Below are 16,813 nucleotides of genomic sequence, written 5' to 3' on the forward strand. Positions count from 1 at the left end.
CACCAGCTGCACACTTGGGCTTCACCACAAGAAGGACTTTGCCTGGCTTCAACTGGTTCAAGGAGGGACTCCCTGTTTGCTACAGGTGAAAAATTGCTAAACCAGAGTCCCCTGCACCAACTCCTGAAGAAAGCGACCAGCTGACCACTGTCCAGTGGCCAAAAAGGAGTTTGCGCCAGGTGCATTCTGGGAGTTGAAGTCCGCACCCCCCAAGGACCATCACAGAACTTCTGGACCCTTGGGGTGAGCTGTGGACCCCAAAAGAACCTTAAAAGAACATCTGGGTGAAGCCCCAGAAGTTTGGAAAAGATTTGAGAATTTTTGGAAAAAAGCTCCAGAGAGGGACCGACCCGCCGTGGAAATTCTAGCCGGCTTGCCTCAACCGCGACCCGGCCTGACTTCGTGGTTCGTCCCGGTAAAGAAAAACATCCAAAAAAGAGACTAAGGCCCTCATTCTGATTCTGGCGGGCGGCGGAGGCCGCCCGCCAGAATTCAGCCCTCCATAATACCGCTCCGCGGTCAAAAGACCGCGGAGGGTATTATGAGTTTTTCCCTGGGCTGGCGGGCGGTCTCCAAAAGACCGCCCGCCAGCCCAGGGAAAAACTCCCTTCCCACGAGGATGCCGGCTCGTAATCGAGCCGGCGGAGTGGGAAGGTGCGACGGGTGCTGTTGCACCCGTCGCGTATTTCACTGTCTGCAAGGCAGACAGTGAAATACATTTTGGGGCCCTCTTAAGGGGGCCCCTGCAGTGCCCATGCCGTTGGCATGGGCACTGCAGGGGCCCCCTGGGGCCCCGCGACTCCCCCTCCCGCCATCCGGTTCCCAGCGGGAGAACCGCCAGGAACTGGATGGCGGGAGGGGGAGTCGGAATCCCCAAGCCGGCGCAGCAAGCTGCGCCGGCTTCGAGGATTCCTTGGGGGCATCGGGAAACCGGCGGGAGACCGCCGGTTTCCCTTCTCTGACCGCGGCTAAGCCGCCGCGGTCAGAATGCCCCGCGAGGCACCGCCGGCCTGTCGGCGGTGCCTCTCCGTCCAGCGGCCCTGGCGGTTACAAACCGCCAGGGTCGTAATGAGGGCCTAAGTCCGAAGGTAAAAAGTTGACCGGGACCTCCCAGCCATCGAATCCGAGAAGGGCTCCACGGACATCGGATCAAGATCCAGGTTTACCCCGGTCGAAGGATTTTCATCTCAAAAAAACGACTAAGTCCGAAGGTAAAAATCACCACAGAGGAAACCGACTTCGCGTATCCGGACAAGGGCTCCAGGAGGTCGGATTCAACTGGCAGGTTCGTCCCGGGGAAGAAAAACATCAAAAAAAGAGACTAAGTCAGAAGGTAACTTTTTAACCGAGGCCTCCCGCGACTTGTAGCCGAGCAGGGCTCCATCGCGGTCGGCCTGAAAGTTTGACTTTGCCCCGGTCCTGGTGCAACCAGATGACCCGATTGGCGCTTTTTGTTTCTAAGCGCTAGAAAATAATAATACTTTAAAAATTCATATCTCCGGTTCCCCTGAACCGATTTTAATCGTTTTTGTGTCATTTTAAAGATAAAAATATAAGCTATTTTTATAAATTGGTTTTGGATTTTTAAACTGTTTCCTGTGTTTTATTTAATTACTGTTTTGTGATATCTGAATGCTTTACACTTTGTCTCCTAAGTTAAGCCTTGACGCTCGATGCCAAGCTACCAAGGGTAGAGCTGGGATTAATTTACTGAGACCTAACTGTACCTATGTGGAGGTTAGTGGCTTGTTGCTAGGTGTAGGTCCCTACCTGCCCTACCAATAACCCATTTTCCAACAGTCACCCATAACTATGGTCAAACCGAAGCAGATACGAACGCCTTCGTCCACTGGGGACAAGATGCTACTCCCCAAAAATGCTGCAAGTGACCAGGCTGTGTCCCTTCAGCAAATGAACGAGACATAACGGACCCACTCTTCCCAATTCGACAAATTACTACAAGCCGTTTTTGGGCACCAAAGTGGCCCTAGAAGGTAAAATAGACTCGGTGGCGCTTGAGGTGAATCTACTGAGAGCAGATCAATGTAAATTAGCAGACAGAGTATCTTCAAATGAAACCTCACTTATAACAGTTTGACCCAAAATTAAGGCAGTACAGAATCAGCTGCAGAGTTTGGAAACAGAGGTATCAATACTGAAACACAGAGTGGAGGACGCAGAGGGCAGATCGCGGAGAAACAACGTTCGCTTTGTGGGGTTCCCGGAGTGAGCCGAGCTGCCCAGTGCCGAGGCATTCTGAGAACAGTGGTTGAGGGACACGGTGCTGGCGAATAATATGTCGCCTTCCTTTGCGGTCGAACGTGCTCACCAAATCCTGGGCAGGCCGCCACGCCTAGGGGCTCCGGCCTGTCCCTTGATAGCACTGGTCCTCAACTTTTGCGATCAGGACCAGATTCTTCAGAATTTCAGATCACAGGGGCCCTGGCAATTCGACAATACTATCATTACCGCATACCCTGACTACACCATGGAAGTACAATGTAAGAAAACGTCCTTCACGAAGGTTAAACAGCTCTTGCGGGAGTGTAACATCACCCACTCTCTACTGTTCTCGGCATGCCTCCGGGTGGTAGACTGAGAGAAACTCACATCTTCCCTTCCCCGGAGGACACATGGACTTTGTTGCATGCCTAAGGTCTGGTTTCATCTCAAAGTGATGCAACCAAAACAAAAGACTGGGTTACACCCTAAACTCGGAGCAAGAAAAAACCCGGAATCACAGCACCCCCATCCAAGGCACAAGCGGCTGAGAGTCAAGCTCAAGCCCTGATGGAAGCCAATCAGCTCTCATGTAACCAATATGCTTCCCTCCGTGAGGACAAAAGTATGGACTCAAACTCATCGCAGGACCACTCAAGTGCCTCTACGTCCCCATCAGCATTTGGCCCTGAACTCACCCTGCATATATCAGATGACCTCTAAACGTGTCCAACGTGCGTGGCTCTAAGGGCCTCACCCTGGCTTCTAGGCTTGGGCAACTAACTCCCTGGCTGCGCTGATGATGCAATACATGAAAGGCAAGGTAACCGATGGAAGATCTGAGGGGACAAAGCAATCTCTTCCTTATAGTGATTACACATCTGCTCGCCTGGCACTCCCTCTGGGGCCTGTCACTGAATCACAGGCGCAACAAAAGACTATGCAGATAAGATAGAACGGGTGAGTAGACTAGTCAATTGGGCAGTAGGCCCACGCCACCTCTACTTCTTTCACCTATGACCATCCAATCCCTATGGGTTCTGTAGAGACACTGTTTACACCATTGTTGTATGTTGCTCCTGTTGTGCTTACACATCACATGGTGGGTATTGCCCAGTAAGTTGGCACCTTGTTTATTGTTATCATGCTAACACATACGCTTTGACACTGACCCAACTACAACATGGAGGGGGGTATGAACACACGGGTGGAAACGTTTCGATCATACATTACTCCACAACATCGAAACCATACGAGCACTGACATTTATAATGTATTAACCTGGAATTTGAGAGGCCCTGCTACTCTCACTAAATGAACCAGGATTTACACTTACCTGAAAAGGTGCAAGAAACACATAGCAATATTGCAAAAAACGCACCTCACAGCGGTGGAACTACATGCTCTCGACACCAAGTGGCAAGGACAATTATTTGGTACAACAACATCGGCATAAGCCATAGGGGTGCTGGTTTGGGTGGCTCCAGAGGTTCCATATGTGGTGGGGCATTACACGGCAGACGCTAATGGTCGATATGTTTTACTGGAAGGCTCACTGGTTGGCAAACCACTATCCATTGCGGGGATATACGCCCCCAACACGAAACAAGGTGAATTCCTCCTATCACTCACGCCTACGCTATTTAGGGACCCAACGTCCAGTATTACATGGGGAGGTGATCTAAACTGTGTACCAGACATTGATATGGACAGGTCACATCCACCGTTAGTCGGTGCTCCTAGCAGACAAATAGCCAAGGCACTTATGACCTGGATATCCGAAAGGGAACTGTGTGACCCCCCAGACAGGGACTACTCCTTCTATTCATCAGTCCATCATTTACACACCCGCATAGACCTACTGCTCAGTTCTGTTGGACTGGCTAGTGCTTTCAAGGAGGTATCCTACTTGGCTAAGACACTATCAGACCATTGTCCCTTAGTAGCCTCTATACAATGGGGTAGACCACGTGCTCGCATACCCACATGGTGGCTGCTATCGGACATGCTGTTGGACCCTCCGTTTCACCAGGAAATGGCTGAGCACATCTCTAAACATTTTGACCTAAATAGGGGGACGGCCACATCATGTGCAATACAATGGGATGCCTATAAAGTTGTGGTGAGAGGTTATTGCCTATCAGCAGCGGGTGCATTACGATGCACGTTGTTGCCCGAGCTGATACAGCTAGAAACAGATCTGCGGAGTGTAGAATGCGCAGTGGTACTGGGCAAGCTCAATCCTGACTCCCTCCTCGAACCACGCACACATAGGAACGAGGTGGACATGCGCCTGCGGAAATTTGACTACCGACACTATATTGCCAGGACACACTCAGAGGGTGATCGATCAGGCAGATTACTATCTTGGTAATCCGGGGTGAGCTACCGCGCACTCCTATTGGAGCCATTCGGCGCGACACCGGGTTGTTAGTTAGTATGCAGGCAGGCATCAATGACGCCTTTAAGCAATACTATAGTAAACTATATGAGGCAAGACCCGACCCCCCTGACACACGGATAGCAGACTTCTTTTGCTCACTCCCTCTCGCACAGCTTTCTCCACTACAACAGTTGGAGCTGGAAAGGCCCATAGATGCAGAAAAAAATAAAGTCAGTGCTGCTACAATTAGCCCGCAATGAGGCACCGGGTGGTAATGGTCTACCAGTGGAATACTATCATACTTTGACTGCACAGATACTAAAACCGTGAAGCACAAATAAAGACGCAACTTTCAGACTCTCAGTGTGAGTCACTAATAGTAGTCCTGCCCAAACCAGGCCGAGATCCCCTGGATGTATGGTCATATAGGTCTTTATCATTGTTGAACCTAGACCGTAAAATATTGGGCAAGATACTCGCGAATCGACTGCTCCCGTATGTCACACTTGGCACACGAAGACCAACCACGGTTCATTCCCGGTCGGAACACCTTCCTAAACGTTAGACACCTGTTGCGGCTCATGTCAGCCACTCCGGTTCAGACCACGATAGGGTAGCAGTTTCCTTGGATGTAGAGAAGGCTTTCGATACTCTTGGTTGGCCTTTTTTAAAAGCAGCCCTGAAGAGTATGAGATTCGGCTCAGTATTCATAGGTTGGATCAACACCTTGTAATCAAACCCCACAGCTTGGGTCAAAACGGGCAGCGTTATCTCTGAAAGCTTCCCTATCGGCCGTGGAACTAGGCAAAGATACCCTCTATCACTGCTGCTGTTCGTACTAGCGATAGATCCCCTAGCAGCCCAGCTCAGATTACGGCACAACAGTGGGGTACTCCGACAGCAACAGACATCAGATAGTATCCCTTTATGTGGGTGATGCGCTAATATATCTACATAAATGCACATCTTCGCTTCCAGACCTCCTACAACTACTGGAGCACTTCGGAGACATATCTGGTTAACAGGTGAATTGGTCGAAATCTTGTTTGTTCCCAGTGACGCCGGTCCGAGAGGACCTAAGATCTAATTTCCCAACTCTTAGACTGCCATGGGGTTACTTCACATTAAAATCCCTCCGTATTCAGATATGCCACAATATAGCTGACTTAAGGGAAGGCAACTTAGGACGCGCGGTCAGATCAATCAAGGGCTCCCTAACGTTCTGGAACTCATTACCACTATCACCATAGCGAAGAGTAGCAATTCGGAACATGATAATACTCCCCAGATTGCTATACTTCTTCTTAGCACTTCCAATAATTATCCACTGTTCTTTCTTTAAAATGCTGAATAATTTGCTGACTGAACTAATATGGGGCAGCGGCCGCCCCCAAGTAGCTCTAGTCATAACACATACACCACTCACACAAGGGGGACTAGGCACACCGAACTACAAGTTGTACTACGCAGTGGCACACCTAAAATGGCCACTACACTGGATACAGAACCTTCCTAGCATAGAGATAGCATTGGTGCACGATAACCTGGGGCACTCTAATGTACTGGGATGAATACATGACCACACAAGCCCTCCATGGAACACAAATATTCTGATGATTGTGGCTCACAAGTGCTGGCACCGTTACATACTGAATGGGGGTTTGGTCCCACCCTACTCGCGCAGGATTCCATTGTCAGCCGTTCAGGGGCTGCAGAAATTAAATGCACATCACGCTCTTTAGACATGGCCAGCTCTAGGCATACAAACGGTAGGGGATATTTTCAAGGAGGGTAGATTGATGACATGATCTGAACTCGCAGCCGCACATGACGTCGGGCCAGGGCGTTTCATAACCTATTGTGCACTACAACAACTCACACACAGGGTATGAAAAAATGGGACAATGAGCCTACAATTTCTCCCCTACTACATAATTTGCTAGCGGATGTGGAACATCACTCTAGCATTTCCCAGTTGAATAGTGCTCTGCTGGGGAGTTCTGTGAATGCTCATATTAAAGCCAGTGCTAGATGGGACCGGGATCTCCCAATGCCATTATCGCTAACGGCATGGAACATGGCGCTCAGCATGATCAAAGCGGTGTTGCGCAATCCACGATTCCGCTACACTCAATTTAACTACTTACACCAAACTTATTTATCCCCTCACTGGCTTCAGCGTATGTTCCCTCACAAAAATCACAGATACCCTAGGTGCGTAGAGCCAGATGATACATTTTATCACATGACGCGTGTAGGAAAGTCCTCCTTTTTTGCCTGATCACCCCCACTCTTTTTGGATAGGTACTGGTGGTTACTGACTCTTGGCTGTGCCCTGGGTACTGCTAACCAGTCCCAGGCCCTGTGCTCTGTGTAAAATGGATATGCAAATTAGGCTAATTATAATTGGCTAAGTTAACCTACCTATAAGTCCCTAGTATATGGTAGGGCATGTAGGTTTAGGGACCACAGCATAGGTGGTGCACACCTAGGTGCACTGCTGAGGTGCCCAGTGTCATTTTAAAAGCAAGCCTGCCTTGCTGGCTGCTTTTAAATTAAAGTTATATGCAAATTCGACTTTGGAATTAAAGGTACTTCCAAAGTCTTAAACTACCTTATTTTTACATATAAGTCACCCCTAAGGTGTGCCCTATGTGCCCCTAGGGCTGGGTGCCATGTAACTATAAGCAGGGACTTTATAAAAATAGATTTATAAGCCCTGGTGAGGTAAAAACAGCCAAATTCGTTTTTCCCTCATTGAAGTAAATGGCCTTCATAGGCTAGAATGGGCAGACTTTATTTTAAATTTTAAAGTCTCCTTAAATGTTACATACCAAGAATTTGGTATCAAATTAATTGTTGTAATAAATCCCACAACTTCCAGTTGTTGGATTTAATATAACTTGTTCAGGTAAAAAGTTTAGACTTTACCTAAAAAGTTGCCAATTTCAGCTCTGCATTGTTTTTGCTGCTGTTCTCTGATTGGCCAGCCTGCAGCAGCTTCTGCCAGGCTGCCTTGATGAGGTGTGAAGTGGCCTGGCTTCACACAAAGGAATGTGCTTGGGGGAGAGAATCTCCCCTCAGCAGATGGTGAGGCAGGAAGGGGGAGGGCTGCCAAACTGGTCTTCAAAGGCAGAGAAGGACATCTGGAGCACCCAGCAACACCCCCACATCCTGCAACCCCAGACAGCTAGGTGCCCCCTTGATTAGATTAGGAGAGGGCAGGAGAGGGGTGTGTTTATGATTTTTAGCCACACCAGTGGGTGGGCTCAGCCAGATGTAACCTCCAAAAATCAGATTCAGCCATGTTGGATTTTTAGAGACTGTTGCCTTTTGGGATGGATTTTTGACACACTTCCCAGGAAGTGGTCATCACAGGGGGACGACCCTGTCCCTGATTGGAGAACCAGGGCCCCCCTGCTTTTCACCCAGGAGCAAGAATAAAACTGGCAGACCTGCCCCCACACCTCAGATCCCCGCCAGATTTCAAGAAGAAAAGAACTAAAGGAGAAGAAGGACTGCCCTGCTGGACCCCTGGCCTGCACCTGGAACCTGCACTCAGAAGGACTGCACCAGCTGCACACTTGGGCTTCACCACAAGAAGGACTTTGCCTGGCTTCAACTGGTTCAAGGAGGGACTCCCTGTTTGCTACAGGTGAAAAATTGCTATCCAGAGTCCCCCTGCACCAACTCCTGAAAAGTGACCAGCTGACCACTGTCCAGTGGCCAAAAAGGAGTTTGCGCCAGGTGCATTCTGGGAGTTGAAGTCCGCACCCCCAAAGGACCATCACAGAACTTCTGGACCCTTGGGGTGAGCTGTGGACCCCAAAAGAACCTTAAAAGAACATCTGGGTGAAGCCCCAGAAGTTTGGAGAAGATTTGACAAATTTTGTAAAAAAGCTCCAGAGAGGGACCCTTGCCTCAACCGCGACCCGGCCTGACTTCGTGGTTCGTCCCAGTAAAGAAAAAGATCCGAAACAGAGACTAAGTCCGAAGGTAAAAAGTTGACCGGGACCTCCCAGCCATCGTATCCGAGAAGGGCTCCACGGACGTCGGATCAAGATCCAGGTTTACCCCGGTCGAAGAATTTTCATCTCGAAAAAACGACTAAGTCCGAAGGTAAAAATCACCACCGAGGAAACCCACATCGCGTATCCGGACAAGGGCTCCAGGAGGTCGGATTCAACTGGCAGGTTTGTCCCGGTGAAGAAAAACTTCAAAATAAAGACTAAGTCAGAAGGTAACTTTTTAACCGAGGCCTCCCGCGACTTGTAGCCAAGCAGGGCTCCATCGCGGTCGGCCTGAAACTTTGACTTTGCCCCGGTCCTGGTGCAACCAGATGACCCGATTGGCGCTTTTTGTTTCTAAGCGCTAGAAAAATAATAATTCTTTAAAAATTCATATCTCCGGTTCCCCTGAACCGATTTTAATCGTTTTTGTGTCATTTTAAAGATAAAAATATAAACTATTTTTATAAATTGGTTTTGGATTTTTAAACTGTTTCCTGTGTTTTATTTAATTACTGTTTTGTGATATTTGAATGCTTTACACACTGTCTCCTAAGTTAAGCCTTGACGCTCGTTGCCAAGCTACCAAGGGTTGAGCTGGGATTAATTTACTGAGACCTAACTGTACCTAGGTGGAGGTTAGTGGCTTGTTGCTAGGTGTAGGTACCTACCTGCCCTTACCAATAACCCATTTTCCAACAACGCGGGACTGCCCACCAGTTCTACGGACTTGGCACACTATTACCTCCTTGACAGCTGAGCTGGTGGAACAAGCCCAAGTCTTGCCTACTGGGGTTTCAAACAAGGTCGGCAAAGGGAAAGCAGTTAGATAGGTGCATAGACATTGTATTGTATTGTAATAGTATTTATATAGCGCTTACTACCCCTGACGAGGCGTCAAAGCGCTTTTCGGCTAGTAGCACGCTACTCCGGAACCCAACAAGAATTAGTGATGGATTAGTATCGGGAAATATGAGTACAGTTTTAGTATTATTATGAGTTAATTTGAGCCGCGGATATGAGATTTAGATTGACTGGAGTAATGGAGGGGTGGAGGAGAAAAGAAATCCAGAAGTGTTAATTGGGAGTATATGGTAATAGGATTTAGGCTTGGGATGAGTAAAGGGGGATGGAGGAGGGAAGAGTCTGTGGAAGGGATAAGGAGATCATAGTAGCAGGGTGAGATAAATGAGGGTGAATTTAGTAGGGTTGTTTGGGAGGTCATGGTAGTAGAGTGAGGTTTGGTGAGTTAGATGTGGAAGCGGAGGGAAGAGCTTAGGCAGAGTTATTTAGGAGATGAAAGTAGTAGAATGGATTTGGGATGAGTCAGAGTGCGAATGGAGGATAGATTGATAGAGACATGACATATGATGATGGGTAGATAAGTGTGATAAGATGAGAGCAGGGATTCATAGATATCTAGTATAACAACCCACCCAGTAGCCATGCAATGACCCACGAACATGTCAAGCACAAAACAACATACACACATAGATATATATATATATATATATATATATACAAATATATATATATATACACAAACACACACACACATACACACATGAATACACGCACATATGCACACATATATGCACATACAATACATATTTAAAACCATGGGTAAATATACTTAGTTAAACAGGTTTAAAGAGTGTGTGTATTTTATTGTTAAGACATAGTAGCGATACATATTTTCTAAAGAACTATACATAACTAGAAATATACACATAATCAGAAAAAATATTTATCAACATAGGCATATGCAGTCCATAGTTGTTTGAATATGGTGGTTATGAAGGAAAGAGCCAACCCTTGAGTAGTTTTCTGAAGACAAGAAAGTTATCTGTGGCTCTATTAGTTGGGGGTAATGAATTCCATAGTTTGGCTGCTTGAACGGAGAAGAATGTACCACCTATAGTCTTTTTCTTGTATGGTGGTGTTCTAAGGCGGGGTGCCATTCTTGAGCAGAGGTTTCTTTGTTGGATGTATTTGGTTATTTTGTTTCTTATAAAAAGCGGTCCTGTTCCATGTATAGCTTTGTGGGTGATACAAAGCAGCTTGAAAGTGCATCTTCTGGCAACGGGTAACCAGTGTAGTGCTCTTAAGGCAGGGGAGATGTGGGCTTGCGGCTTTACATGTAATAGTAGCCTGGCTGCGGAGTTCTGAATAAGTTGTAGTTTTTTCATAATAGATAGAGATGATCCATGGTAGAGGCCATTGGCATAATCCAATTTGGATAGTACAAGCGAGATAGTAGCTTGCACCTTGTGTGGAAATCCGAGGTGGGGGAAGATGTGTCGTAGAGTATTCAAGGTGATGAAGTTTGTTCGTGCTAATTTGTCCACTTGGGCATTCATAGTTAACTTGGAGTCCATGGTGATTCCAAGGTTTTTAACTTCCTTGGATAATTGAGAAGGTGGTCCGTGATCATCAGGCCAGACGCACAGAGGGTCATAACTTTTCTAGTCACCACATATGAGTATTATCTGTTTTAGAGGTATTTAGTTTGAGATGGCTCCAGGTCATCCACTGATCAACGGCTCTGAGGCAACTGAAGATTTCTGAGTTTTCAATGTTTATGGGGCATTCTAGTTTTAGTAGTATTTGTGTGTCATCTGCATAGTTGTAGCATGTGAGATGAAAATCATTGATCAGTTCTGGTAATGATATCATGTAGATATTGAAAAGCAAAGGTGAGATGATTGATCCTTGGGGGATCCCTGCTTTTGTGAGGTAGGGTTTGGACGAGAAGGGGGGCGAGTAGATGATATTAGATCTTTTTTGAAGATAGGAAGTAATCCAGTCGAGAGCAGTCCCTTGTATGCCGGCTTCGTGGAGTCTTTGAATTACGGTGTCTGGTTCAACCGTATCAAAGGCAGCCGAGAGGTCCAAGAGAAGTAGTGCAGCAACTCCATTGTGGTCAACTGTGTTTTTAAGATCATCCCAGATTGCTATGAGTGCTGATTCAGTGCCTCTTCCTGAGCGGAATCCAGTTTGGAAGTCTGAAAGTATAGAATTGTCTTCAATGATTTGTGACATCTGGGCGTATGCTGCTCTTCCTATCAGTTTGCCCAGGAAAGGTCCATTTTTAATTGGTCTGTAGTTGTTGGGGTCCTGCGGGTCTAGGTTTGTTTTCTTTAATAACGGTCGTATGTATGCCTTTTTCAGGTCTACAGGAAAAAATCCTGTAGTTAAAGAGTTGTTGATGATTCTTCTTACAGGTGTGGCAGCAGAAGTAGATAAAAGAATGTTCTTGAAGATTTGTGGTGGACAAGGGTCAGAACAGCAACCGGAAGGCTTGCTTGCTTTGACCAAATCCATAAATTCACCTTAGGATATTTGTTGGAAGGACTGTAGAGGCTGGGTTGGTTTATTCTTAGAGGGTATTTTAGGAAAGGGGTTGGTGCTGATGGTTTTCTTCTGTTTTAAATAGGAGTCCAATGTGTCTGCTTTGGTTGTGTAGTGAGTAGCCAATTTGTTTGTTTAATCTTAAGAAGTGGGATGACTTCCTTCCTTGCATGTAGGTTTTGGAAATTCATTGAGAATTTAAAAAAAAATCCTTGGTTGTAGATTTAGCATTTTGGATTCTGTCTGAGTAGTACCTTTTTTAGCTTTTTTGATTGATGATTTCTATATTCTGTTAAGTTTGTGTAGCTGCAGTTTGTCTTGACTGTTGTTTGTTTTGAGCCAGGTCTGCTGCAACTTTCTGATTTGTTGCTTTATCTTTTTAAGTTCTGTGTTTCTCCAAGGTATTGGTTTTCTTTTGTCGTGTTTAGTTTTTCTGAGTGGTATTAGGATATCAAAAGCTTCCTGTAGCCACTCATAAAGTTTTGGAACAGAATTAATTGTATTTAGATCTGTGTTGGCTGTTAGTTGTGTTTCTAAGTCATCAAAATTGAGTTTGCTCCATGGTCGATAGGTGCATGTATGTAAATAGTTGTGGGGTGTGTTGATTTGTGGAGTTTTATGTCGTAAAGTTATCAAATGGTGGTCTGACCATGTGATTGGTGTGATGCTATGAACGGTAACTAGTTCAGGCTTACCAAAAATGACATCTAGGATGTGTCCAGTGATGTGTGTGGGATTGTGTACAATCTGATGTAGGTTCATTGCGACTAGGCCAGTGGCGATAGGTTTTGGATGGGGCACATTGGGTTTATCAAACCAAATGTTTAGATCCCAAGAATGCATAGGTTGGAGTATAGTGTAATAAGGTTTGAGCATGTATCTAGAAAAGCATCTGGGAATGTGGAGGTGTTAGGTGGAGGTCTGTAAAGGAGGAGAAAGTTACAGGAGGAAGTTGGAGTAGGGTGGCATCTGGTGAGGAGGGCTTCACAGCCTTGTGAAGAAATGTTGTCTGTTTTACTGAGGTTTATTGCCTGTTTGAATATAATAGCTAGTCTACCTCCTCTCTTGCCTATACGGTTTTGTGTGATGGTTTGATAGCCCGGAGGAAGGGCTTCGTGCAACACTGGGGCCATGTCATCTCCCAAACCAAGATTCCGTTATGAATAGTAAGTCAGGTTGTGTGTCTGTGAGCAGGTCGTAGATGTGGTGCTTGTTTTTTTAGAGTGATCAAGTGTTTATAAGCTGGCAGTTTAGAAAAGGTGTGTTAGTGGTAGTGTTGTTTTGTTTAGGAGAAGGGTAAGTAGTATAATATGAGCTTGAAGCAGGAGTGTTGTTAGTTGTGATAACTGTGTGAGGCTCACAATAGTCTTGCTTTTCAATATAGTGTTCCTCTTCCAGCAGGTTAAGGATGCATTTTGTTGGGTCTGTGTGTGTGGGTGTTGGACTTGGTGGCTGAGAGAGACGTGAAGAGTGTACTGTTTTTTGTAGGGTAGTCTTCTTATGTAATAGACAAGGGCATGCGAGGTTGTTAAGAGTGGCATGTTGTTTATTTTGTTTGTGTCTGTTTAGTGTGGATGGAGTATGGTTTAGGGGTGGTGGAGGAGCATGTGGATCATGATGTAAGGTTCTAAATTGTGCAATGGAGGAGAGACGAGTGAATGAAAGTTGCTGGTTTGGGGTGCTTGTGGTAGGTGTTTGTGAAGAGTGAGAAAGTAGGGGTAAAGATAGGACAGACTTGTATTCTTTGTGAAATCCTGAGGGTGGGAGTGGGTGTGACAATAAGTATAATGAAAGTTTGTGTTGATTTGATGTGCTGATGTGTGTGGTCTGTATTGTTTTTGTGGAATAGTGAGAGGAGATATTGATGTAGTTGTTTTTGGTGAGGGATTTGTATGTGAGTTAGTGCTGGTGAGTAAAATTAGAGTGTTAGATGGGGTGTTGATGTGTTTTGGAGATAAATGTACGAGGTGTGTAAGAGGTGATGGATGTGTGTCAGGGGAGTTAGTGTTAGTTGCGATGACTGGAAGAGGTAATATGTGTGGTGGAGTGAAGTGTGGGGATTGTATGGTTGTGTGTAATTGGTGAAGAAGGGGAAGGGTGTTTGTAACAGTGTGTTGGAAGGCTGGGTTTGGGCATTGTTATGAGGAAAGGTGGCCTGTGTGGAGCAAACAGAGGATAGTGTTGTTGGTTAGTATGAACAAGGAGTGTGTATCTGGAAGGCTGAGAGAAATGTATGGTGTGGTTTTGTGTTGTGCGGGTGATGGAAGGTTGTGTTAGTGGGAGTGGACAGAGTAGTGTTTGTTGTGAGAATGAAGGTGTTTGTTGTAGTTGTGGAGGATATGTGTATATGTGTTGTATAATGGGCATTGTGTTGGGTGATGGGACATTGCAATCTGTCTGCAGTCAGTTTGTGATGCATGAGTTGGATGTCTTTGCAGATAATGTGTTTTTGCATGTTGACGGATGTGTGGGGACTGTATTCATTCCTGGTCAATTGAGAATTGGGCAGCATTTCTGGCCCTCGTCCCTACTTGTCCCTAACAGGCCCAAACAGGCAACTGCCCTTGTCCTCTCCGCCCTTAACCTCGACGCCCAGGCTGAGACACCCTGAGTCCTAGGCTTAAATAGCCCTACTGGGCAATAGGAACCTGGTCCTAACCCTAACCAATCCAATTTGCAAACATGATTCGAACAACTAAGGGGAGACCCAGCCCTAATCACCATTCATACCCCTAATCCTGACCACCAATCACAGCCCCAGCCCTAAAACCAGTAACCAATCAGATTCCCAGCCCTATCCACCAATTACAGCCCCAGTCCTGGAACCAGCAACCAATGAAAAGACCAGCTCCCAACAACCTATCACAACAACATATGCAACAACCAATAGGAACTTATAGAAGGAGCAAGTTCACTGAAGTCCAGTCCCTGTGACCAGGGAGGAGGCAGCTGCTGCTCTATTCAGAATCTCCTTGGATACAGACAGGCTGAATCCACACTTCCAAGCTAGCAGAGTCCACCTTCTAGGTAAGGGAGAGATTGTTTAAAAACAAACACTGGAATACTGCTTCTCGCGCGCTCTGAAATGTGGCTTTTTAAGGCACAAAAACACAGGGGGAGCAGACAGTTTCTAAACACAATTAAAATCACAGTAACAGATTAAACATTCTCCTAAAACACACTCTGCAAGATGTATGCAGCCTTTTTACTTAGAAAAAGAGGGGGGGACAGGGGGTTATGAAGTAATGTGCCACAAACTAGAAAGGTAATTCACACAGTCACGGCAAAAAGAAATTAAGAAAAAACACCACTTTCAAAGGTCAAGCTGCCTGGAACACAGAGGGGGTCATTCCGACCCTGGCGCTCCATGACCGCCAGGGCCGGGGACCACGGAAGCACCGCCAACAGGCTGGCGGTGCTTCCAGGGCCATTCTGACCGCGGCGGTAAAGCCGCGGTCAGAAAAGGGCCAGAAAAGGAGGGAATCCTCCTTTTGCGGCGCTGCTTGCAGCGCCGCCATGGGGATTCCGACCCCCTTCCCGCCAGCCTGTTTCTGGCGGTTTACACCGCCAGAAACAGGATGGCGGGAACGGGTGTCGTGGGGCACCTGGGGGCCCCTGCACTGCCCATGCCACTGGTGTGGGCAGTGCAGGGGCCCCCTAACAGGGCCCCATAAAGATTTTCACTGTCTGCTTTGCAGACAGTGAAAATCGCGACGGGTGCCACTGCACCCGTCGCACCCCTGCAACTCCGCCGGCTCCATTCGGAGCCGGCTTCCTTGTTGCAGGGTCTTTCCCGCTGGGCCGGCGGGCACCCTTTTGGCGGGCGCCCGCCGGCCCAGCGGGAAAGCCAGAATGGCATCCGCGGTCTTCTGACCGCGGAGCGGCCATTTGGCGGTTCCTGTTTGGCTGGCGGCTCAGAATGAGGCCCAGAGAGTCCACAGTAAAACAAGCACGGGTAGCTGAAAAAAACACTTTTGAACAAACAATACTATTTACCCAGGAAAGTCTGGGGGCTCCTTACCTAGGTCTTTTAGCAATCCTTGAACGCTGGGCTGTATTAGGACACAGGGAACTAACTACATTATCTCCAAGGAGATGTGAGCATCACCCAGACTTTCTGCTCCAGCACGGGGAACATTATTCACGTTATCCCCACAAGAAGCATGCACCACCAGAGACATTCAGCTGCAGCACTGGGGAAGGAGTGATGAGGAGATTAACATCACCCAGGGAAGACATGTGGACCGCCACAAACATTCAAGAAGAGAAGGTCCCTTTATCTTGAGGAAACACAGGCAATGCCAGTGACATTCAGCTCTAGTGTTGGGGAGAAGTTTTACATAATCATCAGGAAATGCAGAGGCTACCAGAAATTTTAAGCTCCAGCAGTGGGGAGAGGAGTCACATCATCCCAAGGAGACACTGGCACCACCAGAGACATTCAGCTATGGTGTATGTACTGTTTAAACGCTTTGGCAATGCAATGGAAGGCACCGAACACACCAGACACGCAACGTTGGCTGGGCGACCTGTGGAGATGGGCAAGGGCGGAAGCACAGGATCTACCCGCACTCCTAGACAGGGGGGTACTGATAAAAAGAGTAGAAATATGGGATAAGATGGCTGGCCAAACTGACATCCACACTTAGAAGTGCACACACCACTCCTCCTCCCTGATACTTTTATTATCACCTTATTTTTCTGCTTTCAGCAGTGGGGCGATGCTCCTCTGTCATAGCAGAGGGACCGCCCCTGCAGCTACGGTGGGGGCCGTGGCAGCACCACATGCCGATCATGAGCCCTCTTCCCGCCAGCCTTTAGTTGGCGGTTTCACAGTCATGGAAAGGCTGGT

The sequence above is a fragment of the Pleurodeles waltl genome, chromosome 7 (assembly GCF_031143425.1).
Source record: "Pleurodeles waltl isolate 20211129_DDA chromosome 7, aPleWal1.hap1.20221129, whole genome shotgun sequence".
Taxonomy (NCBI): domain Eukaryota; kingdom Metazoa; phylum Chordata; class Amphibia; order Caudata; family Salamandridae; genus Pleurodeles; species Pleurodeles waltl.